At 42.7% G+C, this 17,956-nt stretch overlaps 1 non-coding gene across 1 annotated transcript; it reads right to left on the bottom strand.

The window, feature by feature from the left end:
- Positions 1-13,701: 13,701 nt before the first annotated feature.
- Positions 13,702-13,820, bottom strand: LOC124068753. The gene has a single exon (XR_006844969.1). It is a non-coding gene; the product is annotated as a 5S ribosomal RNA (ribosomal RNA).
- Between the last annotated feature and the right edge of the window lie 4,136 nt (positions 13,821-17,956).

Here is a 17,956-nt window from a genome sequence, read left to right as displayed (position 1 = left end):
ATGTTCATTAATCATTTGTCACAGTGTGTTAAGTATAGTATAGTCTCTATTTCAGCTCTGAGCTCAGGATAACTGTTGTAAGTTGACAGCAGCTGCTAAGTTGGCCCACAAGTATGGGCAATTGGCTGCTGTGCTAGCCCTTCTGAAGGGGTGAAGATTACTTCAGTTTCTTTTATATAGATGACATCAGACCTTGGCACAAATCTCCCCCATCTTCCTGAGGTCAATTTCATTCAGTCTCCTGATGCATTGATGGAAAAAATAACAAACTTTGGTTCTCAGCTAGAGTAGCTGGAGAGGTCTTGAACATCTTTCATGTTGTTGGCTTAAGATCATCATATATCTTCTGCATTTCCAGCACACTTGGGAAGCAGTCTACGAGTTGATCCTGTGACTGCTGCAATCTTATCCAACGTATATTTGGGTTGCTGGATTATTTTCTTGTGGGCCACTCAGCAAATCACAGCTTTCAGGTTTTCTTGTGTTGGTATTATAATCCTTAAGATCCATAAGATCCAGGAGCTCACCACCTACAGTCTCTTGCAAAGCAGTTGAGTCTGAATTGGAGTCTTCAGAGAGTCAACATGGTGTGAAAGATATCATGCCTCGTTCCCGTCCTGAAGAAGCCAAATCCCAGCGACCCCAAGGACTACAAGCCTGTGGCTCTGGAAATTTCCCCGGAAATGTATACATGTATAGACGTCTGTAATTATCTGGCATGTTATATTTTATCTTATTTTATATTTTTTTCTATTTTGTTACTATCTTTCAATTTTATTTTCTTGGTCGGGTAAATTGCAAATTGCAATGTCTGTACGTAAAAAGAATTTCCCCTCAGGGATAAATAAAGGAATTGTGATTCTGATTCTGATTCTGAACACATTATGCTCAGAAATATACATGGTTCGTCTATCCCTTGACCAATATTCTACCAACAGTCCATCCAGAGGGCAGCATGTACATCCTTGGATACACCATCTACACCTATCTCATCAATGAAGTTGCATTTCACAGAGTAATTGATCATTGCTTCATCCTTAAATTGTGTTTAGTTCAACCAAGAGATTCAGCCTGTGAAGTTTTACTGTCACATGCAAATTTTCAAAAAAGGATTTGGTGGGCCAACAGATTTGTCTCAGAATGAGTAGGACTTGAGATTTAGGTGTCAGTGTTTGTTTGTTGCTCTTCAAATTGTGAGGATAGGTTCAATTGGGAGTATATCATTATATTCATATCAGTATATATTCATTAAATGGTTGAAATACAACATGATATCACGTTTATTTCATTTCAGAATTCAAAGAAAGATGACACAATGTAGTAATTGGCGGCAAGACAAGACAAGACAACTTTATTTGTATAGCCCATTTTTACAAGCAGTTTGTCTCAAAGGGCTTTACATAACATCATAGCAACATCCTCTGCCCTTCGACCCTCACATCGACTAAGGAAAAACTCCAGAAAAACCTTTAACAGGAAAAATGGGAGAAACCTCAGGGTGAGGAACAGAGGAGGGATCCCTCACCCAGGACGGGCAGACGTGCAATGGATGTTATACAGGCAGGAAAGCAGTTAACAACATGAGAACAACAATACTAAAAAGACAAATACAACAAAATCTCAACTCATAAAAATTTTAAATTTTCATGTGATTCATCCGTTCAGTTTCACTTTCCATACCACCTCAATATGATTTTAACATTTCACAAGACTGAAATTATAATAATGAAATTATAATAAAATGCTGTATCATTCATGTATTTTTCATGTTTTGTTCAAAACCACTATCCTATCAATTCAATTCAATTCAGTTCAATTTCGGCCCACAATGTCATGTTTATTGTCTGTTAAGTGTTTTACTTTTTTCCTCATGTTTCGTGTCTTGTCTTCCTGTCTCATTTTGTGATCACTCACCTTTGTCTCTGTTCCAGGTTCCCTGCCCCCTCCCTGTCTGTGTGCACCTGATCCCTGATTGTTTCTCCCGCACCTGTCTCTTATCACTCCCCATTAGTCCTGCATAAATACCTTCTTGTGACTTGTCTCATTGCCAGTTCATCGATGGTCACAGCCTCACGTACCAGCAGTTCTCACAGTCATAGTTATAGCTTCTTAGTGTTTGATCCCTGCTTGTTTTTTGACCTTGTCTTGGATACCTTTGCCTGGTTTGACTGCTTCTCTATGTACCGACCTCTGCCTGGAATAAACCTTGTTTACTTCTCTACCGACTCGAGTCGTGCATTTGAGTCTACCTTTCACCTAGCCAGGTCCTTGACACGCAAGGGAGAACCACCCTGCCAATAGTCGGTGCACAGAAGAATGACAGGCAGATGTCAACAGTAGGCATTGGGTTGGTCATAGGGCCGGATGCAGTTCAACATGAAGATCTGGATGGAGAGATACCTGCAGAAAGATACAGAGAGAGAGAGAGAAAGGGAGGGAGAGACACAAAACTACTAGAACCGGACACATAGTTAGTGACATAAAATAATGAATTGTATGTTAATCTGACGAGGGGAGAGGATAAAAGAGGAAGAAGAGGAAAAGGAGGAGAGGGAACTGCTCGGTGGATCATGTTTGTGTCTGGCAGTATAGGCCTATAGCAGCATAGCTATGATAGAGATTAAAGATTAACAGTTTGTCAGATCTATTGTACCTGTGGCTATGTATCAAGAAGAGACTGTAACTATGCCTACCAGCCCTGCACACTTTGTTTGAGGCTAACTATATGCTTTACTAAACAGAAAGATTTAAGTTTGGTCTTAAAAGTGGAGGTGGTGTCTGCCTGTCGAACCCACATTGGCAACTGGTCCCACAGTAAGGGTGCCTGATAGCTGAAGGCTCGTCCTCCCATTCTACTTTTATGAATTCTGGGAACTGCAAGCAAACCTGCACTCTGTGATCTGAGTGTTCTATTGGGAATACATGGGACTATTAGATCCTGCAGGTATGATAGGGCTAGTCCATTTAGGGCCTTATATGTAAGTAGGAGAATTTTAAAGTCTATTCTGAATTTTACCAGAAGCCAGTGAAGAGAAGCTAAGATGGGGAAGATATGATCCCTTTTACTGATTCCTGTTAAAACTCTAGCTGCTGCAGTCTGGATCAGCTGCAGGCTATTAATAGAGTAATTTGGACATCCTGACAATAGTGAGTTGCAGTAGTCCAGCCTAGAAGTAACGAAAGCATGGACAAGTTTTTCAGCATCACTCTGAGAGAGGACGCTCCTAATCTTAGCAATATTACGGAGGTGAAAGAAGGCGGTCTTAGAGATCTGTTTAATGTGATGGATAAATGACACATCCTGATCGAAGAGGTCCCTCGCAGTGGTACTGGAGGCCAAAGTAATTCCGTCCAGAGAGAGAATATTATCAGCTAGTCTAGTGTGGTATAATTTCTATGTAAGTTATGATGAGCTAAAGTTATAGTATGCACTGCAATATGATAGCGTGAAGTAGTCATGTTATGTTTCCATTAAGATTGAAAGAAAAGCAAGATACAGCTGTATTAAAAGAGTACAACTGGTTAAGGGCCTGTAAGCTATAGAAGGTAAAACTGTAATTGTGAAACTGTTTTATGGTAGTGAAACACTGTCTATGGTAGCCATACACTGTCAATGAAATCTCATTGTAACTGCTGTAAACCTGAAAAAGAACATTTATTGTAATCCTGCATAAAACAATTATTTTTAAAAAATAGCACAGAAAGAGGCCTGGAGATAATAGTGTCTGGTGCCAGCTGAAACTTAGACAGAAATTGGAAGGCAGCTCAGAGAGGAGAACTAATGGTGTAAACTGTGCTAAGAAGCACATAAAAAAATTAATAAAATAATAAATAAACAGGTGCAAAGATAAGGCCAATGTAAACTGTGGTAAGAAGCACATAAAAAAATAATAATAAAATAATAAATAAACAGGTGCAAAATAAGGCCAGTGGAAAGTCCCCCGAAAACCTAGGGCAGGCCTACCTAATGGTGTAAAAAGCCACCACCCAATCCAGGACAAAAAGAGAAACCAATTGGTGTAATAAAAACAAAGTTGGCAAAAGGGATGGACAATAGGCGTGGAAAGGTCCAAACCTTAAGGTATATAATGTGAAGCCACCAGTCATTTTATGAGAGACCCTTCATGTGTACCTAGTGTGCTTTGTGAACGGTTTTTCCCTTTTTTGCCGGCATTAAAGTCTTTGCTGCTCAGAATCCTGTCTCCTGTTGATGATTCTACTGGACTTTGAGGGAAGATTTTCCTGAACAATTTGACACAGTTAAAACTTAGAAATTATTGTGGTGTGGCTTTGAGTCTCCGCTCTGAGCCTACACAACACTAGTTCTAAGATGTTTGAGGCCTAGAACAATGATTTCAGTTTTGTCTGAGCTTAATAATAAAAAAATTGGAGGTCATCCAGTCCTTTATGTTCTTAAGACATGCCTGGAGTCTGGCTAACGGCTCTGTTTCTTCAGGCTTTAAGGATAAGTACAGCTGAGTGTCATCAGCATAACAATGAAAGTTTATGCCATGTTTCTGATTAATATTTCCTAGAGATGATGATGATGAAAAAGATGAAAGTGACATATTTTGTCATTGGAGGGAACTCACTCCAACGAAATTTGTGCTCTGCATTTAACCCACCCAAGTGACGTGCACACACACACAGCAAACCCGGGGCAGTGGGCGACCGCGTGCAGCGCCCGGGGAGCAGTGGGGGTTAGGTACCTTGCTCAAGGGTACCTCAGCCATGGACACCGGTACGGGGAATTGAACCAGCGATCCACCGGTTACGGGTCCGACACCCTAACCACTGATCCACGACTGCCCCAAAAGAGAGAGCGTGTATAAGGTGAACAAGATCGGCTCAAGCACTGAACCCTGTGGAACACCGAGGCTAACCCTTATATGTGAAGAAGAAACATCATTAACGTGAACAAAGTGAAATCCATCCATCCATCCATTTTCTATACCGCTTATCCGTCAGGGTCGCGGGGGAGCTGGAGCCTATCCCAGCTGACTACGGGCGAGAGGCGGGGTACACCCTGGACTGGTCGCCAGTCAATCGCAGGGCCAACACACAAAGACAAACAACCACACACTCTCACACTCACACCTAGGGGCAATTTAGAGTAGCCAATTAACCTAATGTGCATGTTTTTGGTATTGTGGGAGGAAGCCGGAGTACCCGGAGAAAACCCACGCAGGCGCAGGGAGAACATGCAAACTCCACATAGAAGATCTGAAAAAACAGCTGGGACTCAGCCCAACTTTGGGTTCTGGGTCACATCTAGATTTAGAGGAACTGTAAAATCAGTCCGCCCCAAAGTGAAATCTATCTGTTAAATATGATTTTAACCAGCGTAGCGCAGTCCCTGTGATCCCAGTCTCATGTTCTAATCTGTGTAATAAAATGTTGTGATCTACAGTGTCGAAAACAGCACTGAGATCCAGTAGAACGAGTATGGAGACAAGCTTGCGGTCTGATGCCATGAGGAGGTCATTTGTAACTTTAACCAGTACTGTTTCTGTGCTGTGATGGGCTCTGAAACCAGACTGAAACATTTCAAACAGACTGTTCCTGTGTAGGTGATCAGTTAACTGATTAGCAACCACTCTTTCAAGCATTTTAGATAAAAATGGGAGGTCGGATATCAGCCTATAGTTTGCTAAGATGTCTGGGTCAAGTGAAGGTTTTTTAAGCAAAGGTCTGATAACAGCAGCTTTAAACCTAACCTTAAACCTTAAACCTAACCTGTTGTTAAAGACAAGTTGATCTGATCTATCCAGGATGGGGTCTAAGAGACATGTAGTTGGGTTAGATTTGTTAATGCTGGAGGTCAGCTTGGGGAGGTCTATGGGCAGGAAGCTGTCCAGAGATGGAGTAGGATTAAAAGAGGTTTCTGGAGATGGCACTATATCAGCTATTCTGGGGAGATCTTTATTGATTTTTTTGTCTAATGTTATTGATTTCATTGGTGAAGAAACTCATGAAGTCTTCACTACTAAGAGCTGCAGGAATACAAGGCTCAACAGAGCTGTGTTAAAGAGAAAACGTGGGTTGTTCTTGTTTTGCTCTATTAATGTTGAATAATAAGCAGTTCTGGCTTTACGAAGGGCCTTTTTGTATACCAATAGACTATCTTTCCAGGACCTTCTGGGATTCAACTGATTTGGAGGAGTACCACTACCCTCTCCATCCGTCTTGATGTTTGCTTCAGTGTTCATATATTTGAATTATACCAAGGAGCTAGCCTCCTATGATTTGTAACCTTCTTTTTCAGTGGAGCAACCATATCTAAAACTGTGTGCAATGTGGCTGCAGTGTTGTTGACAAAAGAATCAATTTCTCCAGGAGTAATGTTTAAATCAGTACGCTCTGTTGTACTGGTACATGGTGGTGAAGGGAGCTGTGATGGGATTGCATTCCTAAATCTGTCCACAGTATTCTCAGAGAGGCATCTGGTATAGTAGACCTTTTTGTTGTGTGCTGTAAAGTCTGTTAGAGTTGGTTCAAAAATTACAAGTGAATGGTCTGAAAGAGGGTTTTGAGGGACAACTAACAGGTTCTTAGTTTCTAGGCCGTAGGTGAGAACTAGATCGAGGGTGTGATTATGGCAGTGTGTTGGTTCATTTACTATCTGAAGGAAACCTATTGAATCTAAGAGTGAGTTAAAGGCTGTCTTAAGATTGTCAGAGTCAACATCCATATGAATGTTAAAGTCACCCACTATAGTCCGAAAACTCACACAGGAACTCTGAGTAAGCAGCAGCAGGTGGGCGATACACAACAGCTAATAAAACTGGCTTTTCTGACTTCCAGTTTTGGCGAGACAGGCTGAGAGTGAGACTCTCAAATGAACTATGGATAGATTTAGGTTTGGGGTTAATTTGAAGACTGGAGTGGTAGATTGCTGCCACTCCTCCTCCTCGGCCTGTTCCTCAAGGAACATGATAGCTAATATAACCAGACGGAGTTGATTCATTTAAACTAACATATTTGTCATCCCGTAACCAAGTCTCAGTGAGACAGAATATATCGGACTGATGATAAATAATTAGATCACTGAGTAGGAGGGATTTAGAGTGGAGGGATCGTATATTTGGGCAGTGGTTAGCACTGTCGCCTCATAGCGAAAGGGTTCCAGGTTCGAATCCCGGTCTGGGCCCTTCTATGTGGAGTTTGCGGCTTCCTCCCACAATACCAAAAACATGCACATTAGGTTAATTGGCTACTCTAAATTGCCCCTAGGTGTAAGCGTGAGAGTGTGTGGTTGTTTGTCTTTGTGTGTGGGCCCTGTGATTGACTGGCGACCAGTCCAGGGTGTACCCCGCCTCTCGCCCGCAGTCAGCTGGGATAGGCTCCAGCTCCCCCGCGACCCTGACGGATAAGCGGTATAGAAAATGGATGGATCGTATATTTAATAATCCACATCTGATTGTCCTAGTTTTTGGCTCTAAATATTTGCTAGTTTGTATTTTTATGAGGTTATTGTGATTAACACTTCTTAAGTTTTGTGCTAGTTGGACTATGGGAGGACGAGGCACTGACAATATTTCTATGGGATTGTTAAACTTAGTATTACTGTGTGCATTTATATTTTTATTTATTCTACATTTAACGGAGGGCAGCAGTCCTACAGAAGCAGCAGAGAAGTGTGTAATACAGCGACTCTGGCCTCGACCCTGGGTTGTCAGGCGGTTGGTTGTCTAATAAACTTGGCTATATTAGAAATAAGAGCCCAGGTGGGATGAATGCCGTCTCTGCTAATAAGCCCAGGTTTTCCTCAGAAAGTCTCCCTGTTATCTATAAAGGCCACGTTGTTTTCTGGACACCACCGTGACAGCCAGCGACAGAGCGAGGACATGCGGCTAGAGTCCGACATAGTTTTTGCCAAGTTACACACCGACTCCATATTAACTTTGATGACCTCTGACTGGCATAGCAGGGTGTCATTAGCACCGGCCTGAATTATAATCTTACTATAACGCTTCCCTCTGGTAGGCGTTACAGAGCTCTGTATGCCAAGACTACTAGACATAAAAACAGTTTCTTCCCCCTGGCTGTCTCCCTGATCTCCCCGTAAACCACCTGCCATTGTGTGAACCATCACACTGTTTGCACTACCTCATTCCACTGTTTGCACTACATGTGTGTGTATATATATATATATATATATATATAGCCTATATATATATATTTTTTTTTTCTCTTGTAAATATTTTATTCTTCTTTTTATTATTATTATTGCTATTTTGTATTTTGTATGGTGCACAGGACAGAGAAAAATCCGGAGTCAAATTCCTTGTATGGTCACACATACTTGGCAAATAAAGCTGATTCTGATTCTGATTCTGATTCTGATATTTAATCTTATCTCTTGCCAGCAGCTTTAAATTGCCCCCTATGTCGCCCGCTCTGGCCCCCGGGATGCATTTGACTATGGTCGTTGGTGTCGGCTTCATGTATTGCAAAACACCAATAACCGGGGTCGGTTTCTCTGCGGATGTGTCGCTGAGTGGAGAAAAGCGGTTAGATACATGAACGGGTTGGTGGTGAACCACGGGCCTTTGTTTCGGGCTACGCTTCTTTTGAACGGCCACCCAACCTCCCTGACTTCCCGGCTGCTCGGGGGCTGCCGGGGGACAGCTGACATCAGCTAAAGTAGCTAAAGTAGGCCGGTCCGCACAGGCTAACTGCTGCTGGCTAGCTGTTGGAACTAATGGACTATGATCTACAGTATGGAGTCGGGCCTCTAACTCAGTTAGCCTCGCCTCCAAGGTTATGAATAAGCTACATTTTCTACACATCTCACTCTCACTAAAGGAGGCAGAGGAATAGCTTTCACACACCTTACAGAAGATGGGAGAGGGAGAGGCAGAGGGAAAGTGAGTGGAAGAAGCCATGCTAGCACTAAGCTAAGATGAGCTGAAAGACAGACAGCAGGGATCGGGAAAGAAAAGAATCTAGATGATTGTGCGGTTTATAAACTTTTCCTAAAGTGCTTGTGTACTTATTTGTAAAAATCAACCACAGTAAACTAACACAATGTATGTTGATTGAAGTACATCAATACCACCAAGCACCAAACGCTGGCAAGTGAATGACTCAACGCTGGAAGAGCAGCCAAAACAGTCACAACAAAAGCTTATAGTACCTTATTATCCAACTAGAACTCTATGCTCCCAGGATGCAGGGTTATTTTTCATCACTGATTGAAACACACACACATGCAACATACAGTGAAACACACAGGAGCAGTGGGCTGCATCAAGCGCCCGGGAAACATATATTGGAGGTTAAGTGCCTTGCTCAAGGGCACATCAGCCAGCTAAGTAGGGTGGGGACATTATTACTCCATCACACTCAAATTTTTCCTGCTCGTCCGGTGGGGGAATCGAACCAGCAACTATCCAATCACAAGCCGCTTTTCCAACCTCTAGGCCACGGCTGCCCCCAAATTTACTTACTTGCTTGTTACTTGTGGTTCCTAGACTCACCAAAAGTAGAATGGGAATCAGAGCCTTTAGTTATCAAGCTCCCTTCCTATTGAATCATCTTCTAGTTTTGGTCCGGGAGGCAGACACTCTCTCTACGTTGAAGAGTAGACTTAAAGCTTTCCTTTTCGATAAAACTTATATTAGGTCGGGCCAAGGTTGGCCCTCAGTTATGCTGCTACAGGCATATACTGCTGGGGGATCTCCCATGATGCAATGAGCTTCTCTTTCTTCCTCTAATTCTCTTTCTATTCACATGTTCTATCAATGCATGTCACTAACTTGACTTCCTCACCGGAGTCGTCGTGTTTTCTCATCTCACAGGTTTCCGTGGATCATGTCTGGACCTCCTGCTGTGGTCCTTCTTGACACCGACTACCGTTATTAACACCTGTCATATTTCTACATTGGTATTATTACCACTATTACTACTACTAGTATCATTGTTATTATTGTTTCATTATTGTTAGTAATGTTTTTTATCATTCCAAAGCTCTTTTGTTATCGCTGTTGCTAAACATCTCTATCTGTGTGCCCCCCTTCCCGCCCCCTCTCTTTCCCTCGCCCTCTCTCCTTCACACAACCCAACCACTCAAGGCAGATGGCCACCCACATTGAGCTAGGTCTGGTCCGAGCCACTGTCATCAAGCACTTGCTCATAGGGGTTTTGTTGGGTCTCTCTAAAATAGATTAAAGAGTTTGGTCTATACCTGCTCTAATTGGAAAGTCAACTTTTGTTGTGATATGGTGCTATATAAACAAATTTTATTTAAACTGAAATTAAAACCACTGCATGTGACCAGAATGGTCCTCGAGCAGGGGCCAGACAAAGTGTCGTTCACGGCCCTTTGGATCGGAAATGGGTCCTCACTGTCGTTTGTGCATATGCACCAGGCAATAGCTCGAAGTACCCACCACTATTGTCAAATTACATAAATAATTAAAAACTCACACCTGTACAGATGTTAATCCTCACACCCCACTTATCACAAGTTAAACTATTTGCAAACCCTTCAGCATCAAACCAGTCCAATGTTAGTACAGGCCTGTATGTACAACTATGTTACATTGTATGTAGATTATAGTATGAATGTGTATATTCTCTTTGCTACTACTACTACTACTACTACTACTACTACGCTTAACATGTTGAGCTGGTGTGACTATCCTGGTCTTTCACACAGCTGCTCTACTCTCATTTCTATTCCTCCCTTTAATTTATACCATGCACAAAGCCTCATGACCATATAAATTTGCCGCACAAAATACAAAACAACACAAAAATTGGTCTTACAGTTTAATGCTCAAAAGATGAACAAACTCAGCTTCAACGGCAGTCGTGGATCAGCGGGGGCAGTCGTGGATCAGCGGTTAGGGTGTCGGACCCGTAACCGGTGGATCGCTGGTTCGATTCCCCGTACCGGTGTCCATGGCTGAGGTACCCTTGAGCAAGGTACCTAACCCCCACTGCTCCCCGGGCGCTGCACGCGGTCGCCCACTGCCCCGGGTTTGCTGTGTGTGTGTGCACGTCACTTGGGTGGGTTAAATGCAGAGCACAAATTTCGTTGGAGTGAGTTCCCTCCAATGACAAAATATGTCACTTTCTTTTCTCTACTTTCAACCCTCAAACTCCTGGGGAATCTCTTTTTTTAAATTTGAGCTTATATACAGTATACTTTTAATTAAGATGTATGCAATCATAAAGTGTTTGAAGACTTAAAATGTTTCTTATTCTGAAACTCTTCTGTTCTGTAATTATTATTTATTATTGTGGAACATAGAATGCAAATGTGCAAGAAAGTTCAATGACATGTATCAGGTTTTGTAATTGTTAGCATGTACAGTTATGCCGTTTCTGCCCTAAATGTTCATTCAATTCAATTCAGTTTATTTATATAGCGCCAAATCACAGCAAAACTTATCTCATGACACCTTCCAATTTAAGCAGGTCTAGACCAAACTCTTTAATTAAATTGTAAATAGAGAGAGCCCAACATTCCCCCTTGAGCAAGCACTTGGCGACAGTGGCGAGGAAAAACTGCCTTTTAGAAGGCAGAAATGTAGTCTAAGCCTATAGCAGCATAACTACGGGCCGGCCTAGGCCAGCCCTAACTATAAGCTTTATCAAACAGGAAAGTTTTTAGTCTACTCTTAAATGTGGAGAGGGTGTCTGCCTCCCGGACCAAAACTGGAAGATGGTTCCATAGTAGAGGAGCTTGATAACTAAAGGCTCTGGTTCCCAATCTACTTTTGAGAACTCTAGGAACCACAAGTAGCCCTGCATTTTGGGAACGCAAAGCTCTGGTGGGATAATAGGGTACTATTAACTCTTTAAGATAGGATGGTGCCTGACCGTTCAGGGCTGTATAAGTGAGGAGGAGAATTTTAAAATCTATCCTGAATTTTACAGGTAGGCAATGTAGAGAAGCCAGAACAGGAGAAATATGATCTCTCATGCTGGTTCTTGTCAGTAGTCGTGCTGCAGCGTTCTGGATTAGCTGGAGAGTCTTTATGGATCTATTGGGGCAGCCTGATAGAAGGGAGTTACAGTAATCCAGTCTAGAGGTAATGAATGCAATTTTTCTGCATCTTTCTGACTCAGAATGTGCCTAATCTTTGCAATATTACGGAGGTGAAAAAATGCAGTCTTTGTAATATTCACTATGTGTGAGTTAAAGGACATGTCCTGGTCAAAGATAACTCCTAAATTTCTTACAGTGGAGCTTGAGGCCACGGCTAAGCCATCTGGCAATGCAATATCACTGCATAATTTGTTTCTAAGGTGTTCGGGGGCCAGAACAATAACAAGAGATACAAGATACAAGATAGGTTTATTTGTCACACACACAATCATACATGGTACAATGTGCAGTGAAATTCTTTGTGTCCCTGCTACCGAAAAATAGGTAAATAAAAATTTTTAATTTAAAGAAAAAAATAATAAAATTAAAATTAAATTTAAAAAAAGTGAAAATGTGCATTATTTATATGAGTGGTATTTACATCTAGTGCATGTAGTGCAGGTGGGAGTGGGATTGTCCAGATTAACGCTCACTGTTGAGCAGACGGATGGCCTGGGGGAAGAAGCTTCTCCTCATCCTCTCAGTGTTGGTTCTCAGGCAGCGGAACCGACGGCCTGATGGCAACAGGGAGAAGAGTGAGTGTCCGGGGTGATGGGGCTGCCTGAGGATCTTCTCGGCTCTCGACCTGCATCGTTTGGTGTAAATGTCCTGCAGGTCGGGTAAGGACTACCCTCCTAAGGGCCGATAGGTCCTGCTTTGTGCAGCTGCCCATCCATGTGGTGATGCTCCCACTCAAGATGCTCTCAGTGGTGCAGGTGTAAAAGTTCCTGAGCACCTTGAGGGGGAGCCTGAAGTCTCTGAGGTGTCTGAGGTGGAAGAGACGCTGCCTGGCCTTCTTAACAGTCCTGTGAATGTGCAGTGACCAGGACAGGTCCCGTGTGATAGTCACACCGAGGTATTTAAAACTGTCCACCCTTTCCACCTCAGACCCGCCGATGCAGAGTGGATGGATGTCCTTCTGCTGCTTCTTCCTGTAGTCCACAATCAGCTCCTTAGTTTTGCTGACGTTCAGCAGGAGGTTATTCTCCTGGCACCAGCTCTCCAGGTGGGTGACCTCCTTCCTGTGGGCCTCCTCCTTGTTGTGGGAGATTAACCCCACGATGGCTGTGTCGTCAGCAAACTTTATGATGGTGTTACTGTCTGATGTGGACACACAGTCATGTGTATACAGGGAGTACAGCAGGGGACTCAGCACGCAGCCTTGGGGGGATCCAGTGTTGAGGGTGAGGGGGGATGAGCTATGGGGGCCCATACGTACCACCTGTTGTCTGCCAGTAAGGAAGCTGTGGATCCACCTGCACAGGGAGGAGTTCAGTCCAAGATCACACAGCTTGGTTACCAGCCTGGAGGGGACTATGGTATTGAATGCTGAACTGTAGTCCACAAACAGCACTCTCACATAGTTCCCCATCCTAGTGTCTACGTGGGAAAGTGTCTTGTGCAGCAGGAAGGTTATGGCGTCGTCTGTGGATCTGTCTGGGCGGTATGCAAACTGTAGGGGGTCCAGGGTGGGGGGGCAGAGAGGAGGTGATGAATGTTTTGACCAGCTTCTCAAAACATTTCATCACCACAGATGTGAGGGCTATGGGGCGATAGTCATTGGAGAAAAGAGGGAGGAAAAAAAAAAAAAAAAAAAAAAAAGCTTACAGCACCTGGTATTCCCAGGCAGTCTCCCATCCAAGTATTAACCAGGACCAACCCTCCTTAGCTTCCGAGATCAGACGAGATCGGGCGTGTTCAGGGTGGTATAGCCATAAGCCAAACTTCAGTTTTGCCTGAATTTAGAAGTAGGAAATTGCTGGTCATCCAGGTTTGTATGTCTTTAAGACATGTCTGAAGCTTGACTAGCTTTGATCTGGTTTCATTGATAAGTACAATTGTGTGTCATCCGCATCTCAATGAAAATGTATGGAGTGTTTCCTAATAATATCACCAATGGGGAGTATATACAGGCTGAATAATATTGGCCCAAGGACAGATCCTTGGGGAACTCCATTACTAACTTTTGTGAGTGTGGACGATGTATCATTAACATGAACAAATTGAAATCGATGTGATAAATAAGACTGAAACCAGCTTAATGCAGTTCCTTTGATGCCAATTAGGTGTTCCAATCTGTGCAGTAATATAGAGTGGTCAATGGTGTCAAATGCAGCACTAAGGTCTAACAGTGCAAGGACAGAGATAAATCCCTTGTCTGATGCCAGGAGGAGGTCATTTGTGACTTTGACCAATGCTGTTTCTGTGCTATGATGAGCTCTAAAGCCAGATTGAAAATTTTCAAATAAGTTATTATTTTGAAGAAAGTCACATAACTGATTGGCGACTGTTCTTTTAAGGATCTTGGAAAGAAATGGAAGGTTAGATATTGGTCTATAGTTGTTTAAAACCTCTGGGTCAAGTGTGTGTTTTTTAAGGAGAGGTTTGACTACAGCTACTTTAAAGAACTGGGGTACATAGCCTGTTATCAGGGACAGATTGATCATGTCTAATAGACAGGTGCTAAGTAAGGGTAAAGCTTCTTTGAGAAGGTTGGTAGGGATGGGGTCTAAGAGGCATGTTGTTGGCTTGGATGAATATACGAGTGAGTATACCTGATGGGGATCAATAGGTGAAAACCAGTCAAGATGATTATCTGTTTCTGCTGTTGGTTCTAAGACACTAGTGTTTGATGTTATATCAGTACAAGCTGAGGTCAGTAGGTGCTGAATTTTATCTCTAATGTTTAGGATCTTGTCGTTAAAAAAGGTTATAAAGTCATTGCTGCTAAGGGTCACAGGGATACAAGGCTATGACTCTCTGTCAGCCTGGTTACAGTGCTGAAGAGAAACCTGAGATTATTCTTGTTGTCCTCAATTAATTTTGAGTAATAGGCTGCTCTGGCAGTCCGTAGGGCCTTCCTATATAATCTAAGACTGTCTTGCCAGATTGAGCGAGATTCAATAAGTTTGGAGGAACGCCATTTCCTCTCAAGTTTTTGCACATTTTGCTTTAATTTGCGAACCTCTGTATTATACCAGGGTGCAAGTTTCTTTTGCTTTATGAGTTTCTTTTTTAGCGGAGCAACAGAGTCTAAAGTCGTCCTTAGTAAACTTGCAGCACTGTCCACGAAATGGCCAATTTCAGAGGGATTATTGTATTGTTCACTAGTCACCCATAATAATAACTTTATTAGTTTTAAGGACCAGACTCGATAGGAACTCTGGAAATACCAGTAAAAATTCAGAGTATGGGCCAGGAGCGCGGTACACTACAACAGTAAAAATTGGTTGTATTGTTTTCCAGGTAGGGTGTGAGAGACTAAGAATAAGGCTTTCGAATGAATGGTAGTTGACTTTGGGCTTTGGACTAAATGATAGGTTTGGGTCAAAAATGGCGGCAACTCCATCCAGGGATTAATAAAGGAATTCTGAACTCCACCTCCTCGGCCGGTGTCTCGAGGAATGTGAGTAGTAATATGATTTTGGGGAGTGGATTCATTTGAGCTGGCATATTCTTCTGGCCGAAACCAGGTTTCAGTCAAACAAAATAAATCTATATTATTGTCCAATATTAACTCATTCACTAGTACAGCTTTAGATGAGAGAGATCTAATATTTAACAGTCCACATTTAATTCTCCTATTTATTGTAGTTGTGGAGGTGTTGGTGTTGATCTTTATTAGATTTTTATGTATAACTCCTCTTTTTGAATTTGGTTCAATTAATTTAAGACATGCGGCTAAACATATCATCACTGGTCAGATTGGGTAGGGGTCCATAGAAAACTACGGAGTCCGACATAGTTTTTGCGAATGTACAAACTGATTCCACATTAATTTTAGTGACCTCCGACTGGCGCAGTCGAGTGTCATTACCGCCGACATGTATTACTATTTTACTGTATTTACGCTTATCCTTAGTCAGCAGTTTTAGATAAGATTCAACGTCGCCCGCTCTGGCCCCAGGAATGCATTTGACTGTGGTCGCTGGTGTCGCTAACTTCACGTTCCTGACTACAGAGCTGCCAGTTACCAGAGTTGGTTTCTCAGCGGGTGTGTCGCTGAGTGGGGAGAACTTGTTGGAAACGTGAACTGGTTGGGGGTGAACCGTGGGCTTGTGCTTAGGACTACGCTTCCTCCGTGCAGTCACCCAGCCTCCCTGGTTTCCCGGCTGCTCGGGAACTACCGGGGGCAGGCTACGAGCTACACTAGATCGGTCCGCACCGGGTAATGGTGGCTGACTAACAACAGTAGCTAAAGACTTTGTTTCCATGGTGCGGAGCCGTGCTTCTAATTCATTAGCCTCGCTTCCAGCGCTACAACTAAACTACATTTATTACATGTACCACTTTCACTAAAGGAGGCAGAGGAATAACTAAACATCTGACACACTGAGCAGGAGAGCGAGAGGGAGACAGAGAAGCCATCGCTAATGAACAGGCTAAGCTAGTTTAGCGGAATTTAGCAAATGCTAATCGGTTATAAGGTTAGCGTCAAAATAATAAAATGAGTGATGAAGTCTATGACTAGAACAGACGATCAAGGTAACAGTGTGAAATTACTCGCTGCAGCGAATATTGGAACAACTTAAGCGATCTTTAATTAAAGCGCAGACGGAGCTGCTCGTACCACCAGTAACACACAACAACAAGAAATGACGTAGGACGCTTACCGCAACAGGAAGTCCAGCTGTTGGCTGCCGGGGCACGAGAAATGCGACCGCCATCTTGAACCGGTCATTCTACTGCAAAGATGCCTGAACACTGTGCGGCGTATAGCTGTACAAATTGGTGGACTTCTGACTATTGGGGCTCGGGGGATTACTTTTCACAAATAAGATTGAACATTATTATTGGTTGTATTTTGTGAATAGAATATTACTGTACTGTTCCCGTTTTCATTTTGAAGGTTTCCCAAAAATAAAGACATTAGGAAGAAGTGGGAAGTGGCTTTGAGGAGGGAAAGATTCACTGCAAGTGATTCATTCATGCTTTGCAGTGAACATTTTAAGCAGGAAGATTTTTGATAGGACAGGTCAGATTGTGTGACTCAGAGATGGTGTTATTCCACCCATCTTCAGCTTCCCTATTCATCTCCAAAGCATAGGTGTATCATCATAAGGTTATTAGCATTCATAAATATAAATATTCTATTATCAGTCATATTACGTTTCAAGTATTATGCTTCTTCATTTTAGTCACAAAAGGGCAGGACTACCTCCAGAAGAGCCTCTCAAGAGGCCCCAATAGCTGCAACTTCACACCCACAACCTCAGTCTAATGATGTGAGTATTTCTATTTTAAACATCATATCATAATGGTCCTGGACATATTAAAATCTCACTTATTTGCTGCCACTCATATTAAACACACTCGCAAACCTATACACACACAATTGAAGACATGTTGAACATGCATTCCTGGCACATACACAAGAACACCATGGCGAGAGAAAAGAGGGACAGTAAGGAGTCTTTTGGGGGATTTGGGGGAAAATTAAAAAAATAAACTTTTATGATCAATAAAAATGAAAAATTAAAACTTTCATTAGCAACTTTGTGCACATGTTACATGTATGTCGTTTGCAGCAAAAAAATTCTATGATTGATTAAATGCACTGACACTTCACTGCGCCTACCAAACAGTTTACACTGAGTGGAGCCGGTGACCGGTCCGAGATGGCGGCCCCACGGCTCGTCAGCGCCAATAGGCAGTAGCGGTTGATACTCTTTATTATGTCTATGTATGACCGGGCTTTTGGTCTCCACTGCGCATGCTCCATGTATACCGCTTTTTTTCCTCCTCAGTCACTCATGGCCCATCCTACTCTTCCTCTGATTGGCTAGAAGTCTGGGTCTTTAGAATTGGATTGGTAGCAGGACGAATGAGTTTCGTAAAGTCATCTTAAAAATATCA

This window comes from Scatophagus argus, chromosome 12 (genome assembly GCF_020382885.2).
Source record: "Scatophagus argus isolate fScaArg1 chromosome 12, fScaArg1.pri, whole genome shotgun sequence".
Taxonomy (NCBI): Eukaryota; Metazoa; Chordata; class Actinopteri; family Scatophagidae; genus Scatophagus; species Scatophagus argus.
This window is presented reverse-complemented; position numbering and strand designations above follow the sequence as displayed.